General features: G+C 45.0%; 16 non-coding genes across 16 annotated transcripts; all 16 read left to right on the top strand.

The window, feature by feature from the left end:
• The first annotated feature begins 417 nt into the window (after window positions 1-417).
• Window positions 418-532, top strand: LOC146773731 (U5 spliceosomal RNA). Its single transcript, XR_014975103.1, has one exon. It is a non-coding gene; the product is annotated as a U5 spliceosomal RNA (small nuclear RNA).
• An 888-nt stretch (window positions 533-1,420) lies between these two features.
• On the top strand, window positions 1,421-1,535 carry LOC146773730 (U5 spliceosomal RNA). The gene has a single exon (XR_014973971.1). It is a non-coding gene; the product is annotated as a U5 spliceosomal RNA (small nuclear RNA).
• An 876-nt stretch (window positions 1,536-2,411) lies between these two features.
• On the top strand, window positions 2,412-2,526 carry LOC146773729 (U5 spliceosomal RNA). Its single transcript, XR_014975102.1, has one exon. It is a non-coding gene; the product is annotated as a U5 spliceosomal RNA (small nuclear RNA).
• An 840-nt stretch (window positions 2,527-3,366) lies between these two features.
• LOC146773728 (U5 spliceosomal RNA) lies at window positions 3,367-3,481 on the top strand. The gene has a single exon (XR_014975101.1). It is a non-coding gene; the product is annotated as a U5 spliceosomal RNA (small nuclear RNA).
• Window positions 3,482-4,357: 876 nt separating this feature from the next.
• On the top strand, window positions 4,358-4,472 carry LOC146773727 (U5 spliceosomal RNA). The gene has a single exon (XR_014973767.1). It is a non-coding gene; the product is annotated as a U5 spliceosomal RNA (small nuclear RNA).
• An 852-nt stretch (window positions 4,473-5,324) lies between these two features.
• LOC146773726 (U5 spliceosomal RNA) lies at window positions 5,325-5,439 on the top strand. Its single transcript, XR_014975100.1, has one exon. It is a non-coding gene; the product is annotated as a U5 spliceosomal RNA (small nuclear RNA).
• An 889-nt stretch (window positions 5,440-6,328) lies between these two features.
• LOC146773725 (U5 spliceosomal RNA) lies at window positions 6,329-6,443 on the top strand. The gene has a single exon (XR_014974597.1). It is a non-coding gene; the product is annotated as a U5 spliceosomal RNA (small nuclear RNA).
• Window positions 6,444-7,319: 876 nt separating this feature from the next.
• On the top strand, window positions 7,320-7,434 carry LOC146773724 (U5 spliceosomal RNA). Its single transcript, XR_014975099.1, has one exon. It is a non-coding gene; the product is annotated as a U5 spliceosomal RNA (small nuclear RNA).
• An 888-nt stretch (window positions 7,435-8,322) lies between these two features.
• On the top strand, window positions 8,323-8,437 carry LOC146773723 (U5 spliceosomal RNA). Its single transcript, XR_014973969.1, has one exon. It is a non-coding gene; the product is annotated as a U5 spliceosomal RNA (small nuclear RNA).
• An 876-nt stretch (window positions 8,438-9,313) lies between these two features.
• On the top strand, window positions 9,314-9,428 carry LOC146773722 (U5 spliceosomal RNA). The gene has a single exon (XR_014975098.1). It is a non-coding gene; the product is annotated as a U5 spliceosomal RNA (small nuclear RNA).
• An 876-nt stretch (window positions 9,429-10,304) lies between these two features.
• Window positions 10,305-10,419, top strand: LOC146773721 (U5 spliceosomal RNA). The gene has a single exon (XR_014975097.1). It is a non-coding gene; the product is annotated as a U5 spliceosomal RNA (small nuclear RNA).
• An 852-nt stretch (window positions 10,420-11,271) lies between these two features.
• LOC146773720 (U5 spliceosomal RNA) lies at window positions 11,272-11,386 on the top strand. The gene has a single exon (XR_014975096.1). It is a non-coding gene; the product is annotated as a U5 spliceosomal RNA (small nuclear RNA).
• An 888-nt stretch (window positions 11,387-12,274) lies between these two features.
• LOC146773719 (U5 spliceosomal RNA) lies at window positions 12,275-12,389 on the top strand. Its single transcript, XR_014973968.1, has one exon. It is a non-coding gene; the product is annotated as a U5 spliceosomal RNA (small nuclear RNA).
• Window positions 12,390-13,265: 876 nt separating this feature from the next.
• On the top strand, window positions 13,266-13,380 carry LOC146773718 (U5 spliceosomal RNA). The gene has a single exon (XR_014975095.1). It is a non-coding gene; the product is annotated as a U5 spliceosomal RNA (small nuclear RNA).
• Window positions 13,381-14,220: 840 nt separating this feature from the next.
• On the top strand, window positions 14,221-14,335 carry LOC146773717 (U5 spliceosomal RNA). The gene has a single exon (XR_014975094.1). It is a non-coding gene; the product is annotated as a U5 spliceosomal RNA (small nuclear RNA).
• An 876-nt stretch (window positions 14,336-15,211) lies between these two features.
• LOC146773716 (U5 spliceosomal RNA) lies at window positions 15,212-15,326 on the top strand. Its single transcript, XR_014973967.1, has one exon. It is a non-coding gene; the product is annotated as a U5 spliceosomal RNA (small nuclear RNA).
• Window positions 15,327-15,725: the final 399 nt, after the last annotated feature.

Below are 15,725 nucleotides of genomic sequence, written 5' to 3'. Positions count from 1 at the left end.
ACAGATATATCCTTCTATATTCAGGTTTAATGAAAGTACGTGTGAAAAAGGCACATACGGTGCATGGCTATGTGTAGAGCGTGTTGAAAGCGTAAAATGGCTAGGGGACAAAAGGCCTACAGTGCCACTTAACTAAAAGCCTGATTCACATTTCCTGTTCCCCTTCCCCAGCAGCCCCGACAACTCCTAATGAGCTGAGGTGAGTACAAAAGAAATTTGCATATTCCCAGACATACACATGTGAACAGTCCACCTTTTTGTACCTTGAGCAGAGACTTTGAAATGTTGGCCTGTTTTGCCCACCGGCCTGGTTCTCGCCCTCTTTCTTAGAGCCTGAAAATACCTTTCAGGTCCTCACCCTCGCAATGACAGGGTCTTTGATGTGCCGCCACTTACCCTAGAGAGCTATATTGTCACTTACTCTGGTTTCTCTTCAAAACGAAAAAATCTTTCGCCTTTTACTAAAGATTTCCGTGGAGAGGAACATTTAAGAGTTTATTCAATTTTTTTAAGCCTTGCCACAGGTGAGGCTGTTTATCATTTGTTTAAAAGAAAAGCATTACAAGTTGGGGAATATCCAGCAATTGTCTGCTGCTTTTTTGGGGGACATGAGTTTGGTGTTTTATTCCTGAGCTCTCTGCTTGCTCATTTGCATAAACAGAGTGCAGGAGAGGTGCCTCATGGGAAAGAGCTTGTGCAGTGCATGAGATTGCTTTTCTTGACTGACTTGAAACTTCACGATCGCAGGCAGTATATTTTCTTATCTCCCAAAGATCCTGCTGCCAGATCCCAGAGGTCACCCTCCTTTTTAAAGGTGGGACCAAGACTCATGCTGTGCTTTTCATAGGGCTTGCCCGTTATTTGTGCCTGTTAGAGGTGCCCTGAGAGGTCGCCAATCCTGAGTCAGCTTCCTCTCAGGTAGACTTGAAGGGGCACGTCAGACTTGTTTCACGTGTCTCCAGCCTAGACAGATATATCCTTCTATATTCAGGTTTAATGAAAGTACGTGTGAAAAAGGCACATACGGTGCATGGCTATGTGTAGAGCACAGTGGTGGCTCTGAGCATATCGATTGGAGGGATGGTGTTGAAAGCGTAAAATGGCTAGGGGACAAAAGGCCTACAGTGCCACTTAACTAAAAGCCTGATTCACATTTCCTGTTCCCCTTCCCCAGCAGCCCCGACAACTCCTAATGAGCTGAGGTGAGTACAAAAGAAATTTGCATATTCCCAGACATACACATGTGAACAGTCCACCTTTTTGTACCTTGAGCAGAGACTTTGAAATGTTGGCCTGTTTTGCCCACCGGCCTGGTTCTCGCCCTCTTTCTTAGAGCCTGAAAATACCTTTCAGGTCCTCACCCTCGCAATGACAGGGTCTTTGATGTGCCGCCACTTACCCTAGAGAGCTATATTGTCACTTACTCTGGTTTCTCTTCAAAACGAAAAAATCTTTCGCCTTTTACTAAAGATTTCCGTGGAGAGGAACATTTAAGAGTTTATTCAATTTTTTTAATCCTTGCCACAGGTGAGGCTGTTTATCATTTGTTTAAAAGAAAAGCATTACAAGTTGGGGAATATCCAGCAATTGTCTGCTGCTTTTTTGGGGGACATGAGTTTGGTGTTTTATTCCTGAGCTCTCTGCTTGCTCATTTGCATAAACAGAGTGCAGGAGAGGTGCCTCATGGGAAAGAGCTTGTGCAGTGCATGAGATTGCTTTTCTTGACTGACTTGAAACTTCACGATTGCAGGCAGTATATTTTCTTATCTCCCAAAGATCCTGCTGCCAGATCCCAGAGGTCACCCTCCTTTTTAAAGGTGGGCCCAAGACTCATGCTGTGCTTTTCATAGGGCTTGCCCGTTATTTGTGCCCGTGAGAGGTCACCAATCCTGAGTCAGCTTCCTCTCAGGTAGACTTGAAGGGGCACGTCAGACTTGTTTCATGTGTCTCCAGCCTAGACAGATATATCCTTCTATATTCAGGTTTAATGAAAGTACGTGTGAAAAAGGCACATACGGTGCATGGCTATGTGTAGAGCACAGTGGTGGCTCTGAGCATATCGATTGGAGAGATGGTGTTGAAAGCGTAAAATGGCTAGGGGACAAAAGGCCTACAGTGCCACTTAACTAAAAGCCTGATTCACATTTCCTGTTCCCCTTCCCCAGCAGCCCCGACAACTCCTAATGAGCTGAGGTGAGTACAAAAGAAATTTGCATATTCCCAGACATACACATGTGAACAGTCCACCTTTTTGTACCTTGAGCAGAGACTTTGAAATGTTGGCCTGTTTTGCCCACCGGCCTGGTTCTCGCCCTCTTTCTTAGAGCCTGAAAATACCTTTCAGGTCCTCACCCTCGCAATGACAGGGTCTTTGATGTGCCGCCACTTACCCTAGAGAGTTATATTGTCACTTACTCTGGTTTCTCTTCAAAACGAAAAAATCTTTCGCCTTTTACTAAAGATTTCCGTGGAGAGGAACATTTAAGAGTTTATTCAATTTTTTTAAGCCTTGCCACAGGTGAGGCTGTTTATCATTTGTTTAAAAGAAAAGCATTACAAGTTGGGGAATATCCAGCAATTGTCTGCTGCTTTTTTGGGGGACATGAGTTTGGTGTTTTATTCCTGAGCTCTCTGCTTGCTCATTTGCATAAACAGAGTGCAGGAGAGGTGCCTCATGGGAAAGAGCTTGTGCAGTGCATGAGATTGCTTTTCTTGACTGACTTGAAACTTCACGATCGCAGGCAGTATATTTTCTTATCTCCCAAAGATCCTGCTGCCAGATCCCAGAGGTCACCCTCCTTTTTAAAGGTGGGACCAAGACTCATGCTGTGCTTTTCATAGGGCTTGCCCGTTATTTGTGCCCGTGAGAGGTCACCAATCCTGAGTCAGCTTCCTCTCAGGTAGACTTGAAGGGGCACGTCAGACTTGTTTCACGTGTCTCCAGCCTAGACAGATATATCCTTCTATATTCAGGTTTAATGAAAGTACGTGTGAAAAAGGCACATACGGTGCATGGCTATGTGTAGAGCGTGTTGAAAGCGTAAAATGGCTAGGGGACAAAAGGCCTACAGTGCCACTTAACTAAAAGCCTGATTCACATTTCCTGTTCCCCTTCCCCAGCAGCCCCGACAACTCCTAATGAGCTGAGGTGAGTACAAAAGAAATTTGCATATTCCCAGACATACACATGTGAACAGTCCACCTTTTTGTACCTTGAGCAGAGACTTTGAAATGTTGGCCTGTTTTGCCCACCGGCCTGGTTCTCGCCCTCTTTCTTAGAGCCTGAAAATACCTTTCAGGTCCTCACCCTCGCAATGACAGGGTCTTTGATGTGCCGCCACTTACCCTAGAGAGCTATATTGTCACTTACTCTGGTTTCTCTTCAAAACGAAAAAATCTTTCGCCTTTTACTAAAGATTTCCGTGGAGAGGAACATTTAAGAGTTTATTCAATTTTTTTAAGCCTTGCCACAGGTGAGGCTGTTTATCATTTGTTTAAAAGAAAAGCATTACAAGTTGGGGAATATCCAGCAATTGTCTGCTGCTTTTTTGGGGGACATGAGTTTGGTGTTTTATTCCTGAGCTCTCTGCTTGCTCATTTGCATAAACAGAGTGCAGGAGAGGTGCCTCATGGGAAAGAGCTTGTGCAGTGCATGAGATTGCTTTTCTTGACTGACTTGAAACTTCACGATTGCAGGCAGTATATTTTCTTATCTCCCAAAGATCCTGCTGCCAGATCCCAGAGGTCACCCTCCTTTTTAAAGGTGGGACCAAGACTCATGCTGTGCTTTTCATAGGGCTTGCCCGTTATTTGTGCCCGTGAGAGGTCACCAATCCTGAGTCAGCTTCCTCTCAGGTAGACTTGAAGGGGCACGTCAGACTTGTTTCATGTGTCTCCAGCCTAGACAGATATATCCTTCTATATTCAGGTTTAATGAAAGTACGTGTGAAAAAGGCACATACGGTGCATGGCTATGTGTAGAGCACAGTGGTGGCTCTGAGCATATCGATTGGAGAGATGGTGTTGAAAGCGTAAAATGGCTAGGGGACAAAAGGCCTACAGTGCCACTTAACTAAAAGCCTGATTCACATTTCCTGTTCCCCTTCCCCAGCAGCCCCGACAACTCCTAATGAGCTGAGGTGAGTACAAAAGAAATTTGCATATTCCCAGACATACACATGTGAACAGTCCACCTTTTTGTACCTTGAGCAGAGACTTTGAAATGTTGGCCTGTTTTGCCCACCGGCCTGGTTCTCGCCCTCTTTCTTAGAGCCTGAAAATACCTTTCAGGTCCTCACCCTCGCAATGACAGGGTCTTTGATGTGCCGCCACTTACCCTAGAGAGCTATATTGTCACTTACTCTGGTTTCTCTTCAAAACGAAAAAATCTTTCGCCTTTTACTAAAGATTTCCGTGGAGAGGAACATTTAAGAGTTTATTCAATTTTTTTAAGTCTTGCCACAGGTGAGGCTGTTTATCATTTGTTTAAAAGAAAAGCATTACAAGTTGGGGAATATCCAGCAATTGTCTGCTGCTTTTTTGAGGGACATGAGTTTGGTGTTTTATTCCTGAGCTCTCTGCTTGCTCATTTGCATAAACAGAGTGCAGGAGAGGTGCCTCATGGGAAAGAGCTTGTGCAGTGCATGAGATTGCTTTTCTTGACTGACTTGAAACTTCACGATCGCAGGCAGTATATTTTTTTATCTCCCAAAGATCCTGCTGCCAGACCCCAGAGGTCACCCTCCTTTTTAAAGGTGGGACCAAGACTCATGCTGTGCTTTTCATAGGGCTTGCCCGTTATTTGTGCCCGTTAGAGGTGCCCTGAGAGGTCGCCAATCCTGAGTCAGCTTCCTCTCAGGTAGACTTGAAGGGGCACGTCAGACTTGTTTCACGTGTCTCCAGCCTAGACAGATATATCCTTCTATATTCAGGTTTAATGAAAGTACGTGTGAAAAAGGCACATACGGTGCATGGCTATGTGTAGAGCGTGTTGAAAGTGTAAAATGGCTAGGGGACAAAAGGCCTACAGTGCCACTTAACTAAAAGCCTGTTTCACATTTCCTGTTCCCCTTCCCCAGCAGCCCCGACAACTCCTAATGAGCTGAGGTGAGTACAAAAGAAATTTGCATATTCCCAGACATACACATGTGAACAGTCCACCTTTTTGTACCTTGAGCAGAGACTTTGAAATGTTGGCCTGTTTTGCCCACCGGCCTGGTTCTCGCCCTCTTTCTTAGAGCCTGAAAATACCTTTCAGGTCCTCACCCTCGCAATGACAGGGTCTTTGATGTGCCGCCACTTACCCTAGAGAGCTATATTGTCACTTACTCTGGTTTCTCTTCAAAACGAAAAAATCTTTCGCCTTTTACTAAAGATTTCCGTGGAGAGGAACATTTAAGAGTTTATTCAATTTTTTTAAGCCTTGCCACAGGTGAGGCTGTTTATCATTTGTTTAAAAGAAAAGCATTACAAGTTGGGGAATATCCAGCAATTGTCTGCTGCTTTTTTGGGGGACATGAGTTTGGTGTTTTATTCCTGAGCTCTCTGCTTGCTCATTTGCATAAACAGAGTGCAGGAGAGGTGCCTCATGGGAAAGAGCTTGTGCAGTGCATGAGATTGCTTTTCTTGACTGACTTGAAACTTCACGATCGCAGGCAGTATATTTTCTTATCTCCCAAAGATCCTGCTGCCAGATCCCAGAGGTCACCCTCCTTTTTAAAGGTGGGACCAAGACTCATGCTGTGCTTTTCATAGGGCTTGCCCGTTATTTGTGTCCGTTTAGAGGTGCCCTGAGAGGTCGCCAATCCTGAGTCAGCTTCCTCTCAGGTAGACTTGAAGGGGCACGTCAGACTTGTTTCACGTGTCTCCAGCCTAGACAGATATATCCTTCTATATTCAGGTTTAATGAAAGTACGTGTGAAAAAGGCACATACGGTGCATGGCTATGTGTAGAGCACAGTGGTGGCTCTGAGCATATCGATTGGAGGGATGGTGTTGAAAGCGTAAAATGGCTAGGGGACAAAAGGCCTACAGTGCCACTTAACTAAAAGCCTGATTCACATTTCCTGTTCCCCTTCCCCAGCAGCCCCGACAACTCCTAATGAGCTGAGGTGAGTACAAAAGAAATTTGCATATTCCCAGATATACACATGTGAACAGTCCACCTTTTTGTACCTTGAGCAGAGACTCTGAAATGTTGGCCTGTTTTGCCCACCGGTCTGGTTCTCGCCCTCTTTCTTAGAGCCTGAAAATACCTTTCAGGTCCTCACCCTCGCAATGACAGGGTCTTTGATGTGGCGCCACTTACCCTAGAGAGCTATATTGTCACTTATTCTGGTTTCTCTTCAAAACGAAAAAATCTTTCGCCTTTTACTAAAGATTTCCGTGGCGAGGAACATTTAAGAGTTTATTCAATTTTTTTAAGCCTTGCCACAGGTGAGGCTGTTTATCATTTGTTTAAAAGAAAAGTATTAGAAGTTGGGGAATATCCAGCAATTGTCTGCTGCTTTTTTGGGGGACATGAGTTTGGTGTTTTATTCCTGAGCTCTCTGCTTGCTCATTTGCATAAACAGAGTGCAGGAGAGGTGCCTCATGGGAAAGAGCTTGTGCAGTGCATGAGATTGCTTTTCTTGACTGACTTCAAACTTCACGATCGCAGGCAGTATATTTTCTTATCTCCCAAAGATCCTGCTGCCAGATCCCAGAGGTCACCCTCCTTTTTAAAGGTGGGACCAAGACTCATGCTGTGCTTTTCATAGGGCTTGCCCCTTATTTGTGCCCGTGAGAGGTCACCAATCCTGAGTCAGCTTCCTCTCAGGTAGACTTGAAGGGGCACGTCAGACTTGTTTCATGTGTCTCCAGCCTAGACAGATATATCCTTCTATATTCAGGTTTAATGAAAGTACGTGTGAAAAAGGCACATACGGTGCATGGCTATGTGTAGAGCACAGTGGTGGCTCTGAGCATATCGATTGGAGAGATGGTGTTGAAAGCGTAAAATGGCTAGGGGACAAAAGGCCTACAGTGCCACTTAACTAAAAGCCTGATTCACATTTCCTGTTCCCCTTCCCCAGCAGCCCCGACAACTCCTAATGAGCTGAGGTGAGTACAAAAGAAATTTGCATATTCCCAGACATACACATGTGAACAGTCCACCTTTTTGTACCTTGAGCAGAGACTTTGAAATGTTGGCCTGTTTTGCCCACCGGCCTGGTTCTCGCCCTCTTTCTTAGAGCCTGAAAATACCTTTCAGGTCCTCACCCTCGCAATGACAGGGTCTTTGATGTGCCGCCACTTACCCTAGAGAGCTATATTGTCACTTACTCTGGTTTCTCTTCAAAACGAAAAAATCTTTCGCCTTTTACTAAAGATTTCCGTGGAGAGGAACATTTAAGAGTTTATTCAATTTTTTTAAGCCTTGCCACAGGTGAGGCTGTTTATCATTTGTTTAAAAGAAAAGCATTACAAGTTGGGGAATATCCAGCAATTGTCTGCTGCTTTTTTGGGGGACATGAGTTTGGTGTTTTATTCCTGAGCTCTCTGCTTGCTCATTTGCATAAACAGAGTGCAGGAGAGGTGCCTCATGGGAAAGAGCTTGTGCAGTGCATGAGATTGCTTTTCTTGACTGACTTGAAACTTCACGATCGCAGGCAGTATATTTTCTTATCTCCCAAAGATCCTGCTGCCAGATCCCAGAGGTCACCCTCCTTTTTAAAGGTGGGACCAAGACTCATGCTGTGCTTTTCATAGGGCTTGCCCGTTATTTGTGCCTGTTAGAGGTGCCCTGAGAGGTCGCCAATCCTGAGTCAGCTTCCTCTCAGGTAGACTTGAAGGGGCACGTCAGACTTGTTTCACGTGTCTCCAGCCTAGACAGATATATCCTTCTATATTCAGGTTTAATGAAAGTACGTGTGAAAAAGGCACATACGGTGCATGGCTATGTGTAGAGCACAGTGGTGGCTCTGAGCATATCGATTGGAGGGATGGTGTTGAAAGCGTAAAATGGCTAGGGGACAAAAGGCCTACAGTGCCACTTAACTAAAAGCCTGATTCACATTTCCTGTTCCCCTTCCCCAGCAGCCCCGACAACTCCTAATGAGCTGAGGTGAGTACAAAAGAAATTTGCATATTCCCAGACATACACATGTGAACAGTCCACCTTTTTGTACCTTGAGCAGAGACTTTGAAATGTTGGCCTGTTTTGCCCACCGGCCTGGTTCTCGCCCTCTTTCTTAGAGCCTGAAAATACCTTTCAGGTCCTCACCCTCGCAATGACAGGGTCTTTGATGTGCCGCCACTTACCCTAGAGAGCTATATTGTCACTTACTCTGGTTTCTCTTCAAAACGAAAAAATCTTTCGCCTTTTACTAAAGATTTCCGTGGAGAGGAACATTTAAGAGTTTATTCAATTTTTTTAATCCTTGCCACAGGTGAGGCTGTTTATCATTTGTTTAAAAGAAAAGCATTACAAGTTGGGGAATATCCAGCAATTGTCTGCTGCTTTTTTGGGGGACATGAGTTTGGTGTTTTATTCCTGAGCTCTCTGCTTGCTCATTTGCATAAACAGAGTGCAGGAGAGGTGCCTCATGGGAAAGAGCTTGTGCAGTGCATGAGATTGCTTTTCTTGACTGACTTGAAACTTCACGATTGCAGGCAGTATATTTTCTTATCTCCCAAAGATCCTGCTGCCAGATCCCAGAGGTCACCCTCCTTTTTAAAGGTGGGCCCAAGACTCATGCTGTGCTTTTCATAGGGCTTGCCCGTTATTTGTGCCCGTGAGAGGTCACCAATCCTGAGTCAGCTTCCTCTCAGGTAGACTTGAAGGGGCACGTCAGACTTGTTTCATGTGTCTCCAGCCTAGACAGATATATCCTTCTATATTCAGGTTTAATGAAAGTACGTGTGAAAAAGGCACATACGGTGCATGGCTATGTGTAGAGCACAGTGGTGGCTCTGAGCATATCGATTGGAGAGATGGTGTTGAAAGCGTAAAATGGCTAGGGGACAAAAGGCCTACAGTGCCACTTAACTAAAAGCCTGATTCACATTTCCTGTTCCCCTTCCCCAGCAGCCCCGACAACTCCTAATGAGCTGAGGTGAGTACAAAAGAAATTTGCATATTCCCAGACATACACATGTGAACAGTCCACCTTTTTGTACCTTGAGCAGAGACTTTGAAATGTTGGCCTGTTTTGCCCACCGGCCTGGTTCTCGCCCTCTTTCTTAGAGCCTGAAAATACCTTTCAGGTCCTCACCCTCGCAATGACAGGGTCTTTGATGTGCCGCCACTTACCCTAGAGAGCTATATTGTCACTTACTCTGGTTTCTCTTCAAAACGAAAAAATCTTTCGCCTTTTACTAAAGATTTCCGTGGAGAGGAACATTTAAGAGTTTATTCAATTTTTTTAAGCCTTGCCACAGGTGAGGCTGTTTATCATTTGTTTAAAAGAAAAGCATTACAAGTTGGGGAATATCCAGCAATTGTCTGCTGCTTTTTTGGGGGACATGAGTTTGGTGTTTTATTCCTGAGCTCTCTGCTTGCTCATTTGCATAAACAGAGTGCAGGAGAGGTGCCTCATGGGAAAGAGCTTGTGCAGTGCATGAGATTGCTTTTCTTGACTGACTTGAAACTTCACGATCGCAGGCAGTATATTTTCTTATCTCCCAAAGATCCTGCTGCCAGATCCCAGAGGTCACCCTCCTTTTTAAAGGTGGGACCAAGACTCATGCTGTGCTTTTCATAGGGCTTGCCCGTTATTTGTGCCCGTGAGAGGTCACCAATCCTGAGTCAGCTTCCTCTCAGGTAGACTTGAAGGGGCACGTCAGACTTGTTTCATGTGTCTCCAGCCTAGACAGATATATCCTTCTATATTCAGGTTTAATGAAAGTACGTGTGAAAAAGGCACATACGGTGCATGGCTATGTGTAGAGCACAGTGGTGGCTCTGAGCATATCGATTGGAGAGATGGTGTTGAAAGCGTAAAATGGCTAGGGGACAAAAGGCCTACAGTGCCACTTAACTAAAAGCCTGATTCACATTTCCTGTTCCCCTTCCCCAGCAGCCCCGACAACTCCTAATGAGCTGAGGTGAGTACAAAAGAAATTTGCATATTCCCAGACATACACATGTGAACAGTCCACCTTTTTGTACCTTGAGCAGAGACTTTGAAATGTTGGCCTGTTTTGCCCACCGGCCTGGTTCTCGCCCTCTTTCTTAGAGCCTGAAAATACCTTTCAGGTCCTCACCCTCGCAATGACAGGGTCTTTGATGTGCCGCCACTTACCCTAGAGAGCTATATTGTCACTTACTCTGGTTTCTCTTCAAAACGAAAAAATCTTTCGCCTTTTACTAAAGATTTCCGTGGAGAGGAACATTTAAGAGTTTATTCAATTTTTTTAAGCCTTGCCACAGGTGAGGCTGTTTATCATTTGTTTAAAAGAAAAGCATTACAAGTTGGGGAATATCCAGCAATTGTCTGCTGCTTTTTTGAGGGACATGAGTTTGGTGTTTTATTCCTGAGCTCTCTGCTTGCTCATTTGCATAAACAGAGTGCAGGAGAGGTGCCTCATGGGAAAGAGCTTGTGCAGTGCATGAGATTGCTTTTCTTGACTGACTTGAAACTTCACGATCGCAGGCAGTATATTTTCTTATCTCCCAAAGATCCTGCTGCCAGATCCCAGAGGTCACCCTCCTTTTTAAAGGTGGGACCAAGACTCATGCTGTGCTTTTCATAGGGCTTGCCCGTTATTTGTGCCCGTTCGAGGTGCCCTGAGAGGTCGCCAATCCTGAGTCAGCTTCCTCTCAGGTAGACTTGAAGGGGCACGTCAGACTTGTTTCACGTGTCTCCAGCCTAGACAGATATATCCTTCTATATTCAGGTTTAATGAAAGTACGTGTGAAAAAGGCACATACGGTGCATGGCTATGTGTAGAGCGTGTTGAAAGCGTAAAATGGCTAGGGGACAAAAGGCCTACAGTGCCACTTAACTAAAAGCCTGATTCACATTTCCTGTTCCCCTTCCCCAGCAGCCCCGACAACTCCTAATGAGCTGAGGTGAGTACAAAAGAAATTTGCATATTCCCAGACATACACATGTGAACAGTCCACCTTTTTGTACCTTGAGCAGAGACTTTGAAATGTTGGCCTGTTTTGCCCACCGGCCTGGTTCTCGCCCTCTTTCTTAGAGCCTGAAAATACCTTTCAGGTCCTCACCCTCGCAATGACAGGGTCTTTGATGTGCCGCCACTTACCCTAGAGAGCTATATTGTCACTTACTCTGGTTTCTCTTCAAAACGAAAAAATCTTTCGCCTTTTACTAAAGATTTCCGTGGAGAGGAACATTTAAGAGTTTATTCAATTTTTTTAAGCCTTGCCACAGGTGAGGCTGTTTATCATTTGTTTAAAAGAAAAGCATTACAAGTTGGGGAATATCCAGCAATTGTCTGCTGCTTTTTTGGGGGACATGAGTTTGGTGTTTTATTCCTGAGCTCTCTGCTTGCTCATTTGCATAAACAGAGTGCAGGAGAGGTGCCTCATGGGAAAGAGCTTGTGCAGTGCATGAGATTGCTTTTCTTGACTGACTTGAAACTTCACGATCGCAGGCAGTATATTTTCTTATCTCCCAAAGATCCTGCTGCCAGATCCCAGAGGTCACCCTCCTTTTTAAAGGTGGGACCAAGACTCATGCTGTGCTTTTCATAGGGCTTGCCCGTTATTTGTGCCTGTTAGAGGTGCCCTGAGAGGTCGCCAATCCTGAGTCAGCTTCCTCTCAGGTAGACTTGAAGGGGCACGTCAGACTTGTTTCACGTGTCTCCAGCCTAGACAGATATATCCTTCTATATTCAGGTTTAATGAAAGTACGTGTGAAAAAGGCACATACGGTGCATGGCTATGTGTAGAGCACAGTGGTGGCTCTGAGCATATCGATTGGAGGGATGGTGTTGAAAGCGTAAAATGGCTAGGGGACAAAAGGCCTACAGTGCCACTTAACTAAAAGCCTGATTCACATTTCCTGTTCCCCTTCCCCAGCAGCCCCGACAACTCCTAATGAGCTGAGGTGAGTACAAAAGAAATTTGCATATTCCCAGACATACACATGTGAACAGTCCACCTTTTTGTACCTTGAGCAGAGACTTTGAAATGTTGGCCTGTTTTGCCCACCGGCCTGGTTCTCGCCCTCTTTCTTAGAGCCTGAAAATACCTTTCAGGTCCTCACCAGCGCAATGACAGGGTCTTTGATGTGCCGCCACTTACCCTAGAGAGCTATATTGTCACTTACTCTGGTTTCTCTTCAAAACGAAAAAATCTTTCGCCTTTTACTAAAGATTTCCGTGGAGAGGAACATTTAAGAGTTTATTCAATTTTTTTAATCCTTGCCACAGGTGAGGCTGTTTATCATTTGTTTAAAAGAAAAGCATTACAAGTTGGGGAATATCCAGCAATTGTCTGCTGCTTTTTTGGGGGACATGAGTTTGGTGTTTTATTCCTGAGCTCTCTGCTTGCTCATTTGCATAAACAGAGTGCAGGAGAGGTGCCTCATGGGAAAGAGCTTGTGCAGTGCATGAGATTGCTTTTCTTGACTGACTTGAAACTTCACGATTGCAGGCAGTATATTTTCTTATCTCCCAAAGATCCTGCTGCCAGATCCCAGAGGTCACCCTCCTTTTTAAAGGTGGGCCCAAGACTCATGCTGTGCTTTTCATAGGGCTTGCCCGTTATTTGTGCCCGTGAGAGGTCACCAATCCTGAGTCAGCTTCCTCTCAGGTAGACTTGAAGGGGCACGTCAGACTTGTTTCATGTGTCTCCAGCCTAGACAGATATATCCTTCTATATTCAGGTTTAATGAAAGTACGTGTGAAAAAGGCACATACGGTGCATGGCTATGTGTAGAGCACAGTGGTGGCTCTGAGCATATCGATTGGAGAGATGGTGTTGAAAGCGTAAAATGGCTAGGGGACAAAAGGCCTACAGTGCCACTTAACTAAAAGCCTGATTCACATTTCCTGTTCCCCTTCCCCAGCAGCCCCGACAACTCCTAATGAGCTGAGGTGAGTACAAAAGAAATTTGCATATTCCCAGACATACACATGTGAACAGTCCACCTTTTTGTACCTTGAGCAGAGACTTTGAAATGTTGGCCTGTTTTGCCCACCGGCCTGGTTCTCGCCCTCTTTCTTAGAGCCTGAAAATACCTTTCAGGTCCTCACCCTCGCAATGACAGGGTCTTTGATGTGCCGCCACTTACCCTAGAGAGCTATATTGTCACTTACTCTGGTTTCTCTTCAAAACGAAAAAATCTTTCGCCTTTTACTAAAGATTTCCGTGGAGAGGAACATTTAAGAGTTTATTCAATTTTTTTAAGCCTTGCCACAGGTGAGGCTGTTTATCATTTGTTTAAAAGAAAAGCATTACAAGTTGGGGAATATCCAGCAATTGTCTGCTGCTTTTTTGGGGGACATGAGTTTGGTGTTTTATTCCTGAGCTCTCTGCTTGCTCATTTGCATAAACAGAGTGCAGGAGAGGTGCCTCATGGGAAAGAGCTTGTGCAGTGCATGAGATTGCTTTTCTTGACTGACTTGAAACTTCACGATCGCAGGCAGTATATTTTCTTATCTCCCAAAGATCCTGCTGCCAGATCCCAGAGGTCACCCTCCTTTTTAAAGGTGGGACCAAGACTCATGCTGTGCTTTTCATAGGGCTTGCCCGTTATTTGTGCCCGTGAGAGGTCACCAATCCTGAGTCAGCTTCCTCTCAGGTAGACTTGAAGGGGCACGTCAGACTTGTTTCACGTGTCTCCAGCCTAGACAGATATATCCTTCTATATTCAGGTTTAATGAAAGTACGTGTGAAAAAGGCACATACGGTGCATGGCTATGTGTAGAGCGTGTTGAAAGCGTAAAATGGCTAGGGGACAAAAGGCCTACAGTGCCACTTAACTAAAAGCCTGATTCACATTTCCTGTTCCCCTTCCCCAGCAGCCCCGACAACTCCTAATGAGCTGAGGTGAGTACAAAAGAAATTTGCATATTCCCAGACATACACATGTGAACAGTCCACCTTTTTGTACCTTGAGCAGAGACTTTGAAATGTTGGCCTGTTTTGCCCACCGGCCTGGTTCTCGCCCTCTTTCTTAGAGCCTGAAAATACCTTTCAGGTCCTCACCCTCGCAATGACAGGGTCTTTGATGTGCCGCCACTTACCCTAGAGAGCTATATTGTCACTTACTCTGGTTTCTCTTCAAAACGAAAAAATCTTTCGCCTTTTACTAAAGATTTCCGTGGAGAGGAACATTTAAGAGTTTATTCAATTTTTTTAAGCCTTGCCACAGGTGAGGCTGTTTATCATTTGTTTAAAAGAAAAGCATTACAAGTTGGGGAATATCCAGCAATTGTCTGCTGCTTTTTTGGGGGACATGAGTTTGGTGTTTTATTCCTGAGCTCTCTGCTTGCTCATTTGCATAAACAGAGTGCAGGAGAGGTGCCTCATGGGAAAGAGCTTGTGCAGTGCATGAGATTGCTTTTCTTGACTGACTTGAAACTTCACGATTGCAGGCAGTATATTTTCTTATCTCCCAAAGATCCTGCTGCCAGATCCCAGAGGTCACCCTCCTTTTTAAAGGTGGGACCAAGACTCATGCTGTGCTTTTCATAGGGCTTGCCCGTTATTTGTGCCCGTGAGAGGTCACCAATCCTGAGTCAGCTTCCTCTCAGGTAGACTTGAAGGGGCACGTCAGACTTGTTTCATGTGTCTCCAGCCTAGACAGATATATCCTTCTATATTCAGGTTTAATGAAAGTACGTGTGAAAAAGGCACATACGGTGCATGGCTATGTGTAGAGCACAGTGGTGGCTCTGAGCATATCGATTGGAGAGATGGTGTTGAAAGCGTAAAATGGCTAGGGGACAAAAGGCCTACAGTGCCACTTAACTAAAAGCCTGATTCACATTTCCTGTTCCCCTTCCCCAGCAGCCCCGACAACTCCTAATGAGCTGAGGTGAGTACAAAAGAAATTTGCATATTCCCAGACATACACATGTGAACAGTCCACCTTTTTGTACCTTGAGCAGAGACTTTGAAATGTTGGCCTGTTTTGCCCACCGGCCTGGTTCTCGCCCTCTTTCTTAGAGCCTGAAAATACCTTTCAGGTCCTCACCCTCGCAATGACAGGGTCTTTGATGTGCCGCCACTTACCCTAGAGAGCTATATTGTCACTTACTCTGGTTTCTCTTCAAAACGAAAAAATCTTTCGCCTTTTACTAAAGATTTCCGTGGAGAGGAACATTTAAGAGTTTATTCAATTTTTTTAATCCTTGCCACAGGTGAGGCTGTTTATCATTTGTTTAAAAGAAAAGCATTACAAGTTGGGGAATATCCAGCAATTGTCTGCTGCTTTTTTGGGGGACATGAGTTTGGTGTTTTATTCCTGAGCTCTCTGCTTGCTCATTTGCATAAACAGAGTGCAGGAGAGGTGCCTCATGGGAAAGAGCTTGTGCAGTGCATGAGATTGCTTTTCTTGACTGACTTGAAACTTCACGATTGCAGGCAGTATATTTTCTTATCTCCCAAAGATCCTGCTGCCAGATCCCAGAGGTCACCCTCCTTTTTAAAGGTGGGCCCAAGACTCATGCTGTGCTTTTCATAGGGCTTGCCCGTTATTTGTGCCCGTGAGAGGTCACCAATCCTGAGTCAGCTTCCTCTCAGGTAGACTTGAAGGGGCACGTCAGAC

The sequence above is a fragment of the Triturus cristatus genome, chromosome 12, assembly GCF_964204655.1.
Source record: "Triturus cristatus chromosome 12, aTriCri1.1, whole genome shotgun sequence".
In the NCBI taxonomy this organism is placed as follows: Eukaryota; Metazoa; Chordata; class Amphibia; order Caudata; family Salamandridae; genus Triturus; species Triturus cristatus.
This window is presented reverse-complemented; position numbering and strand designations above follow the sequence as displayed.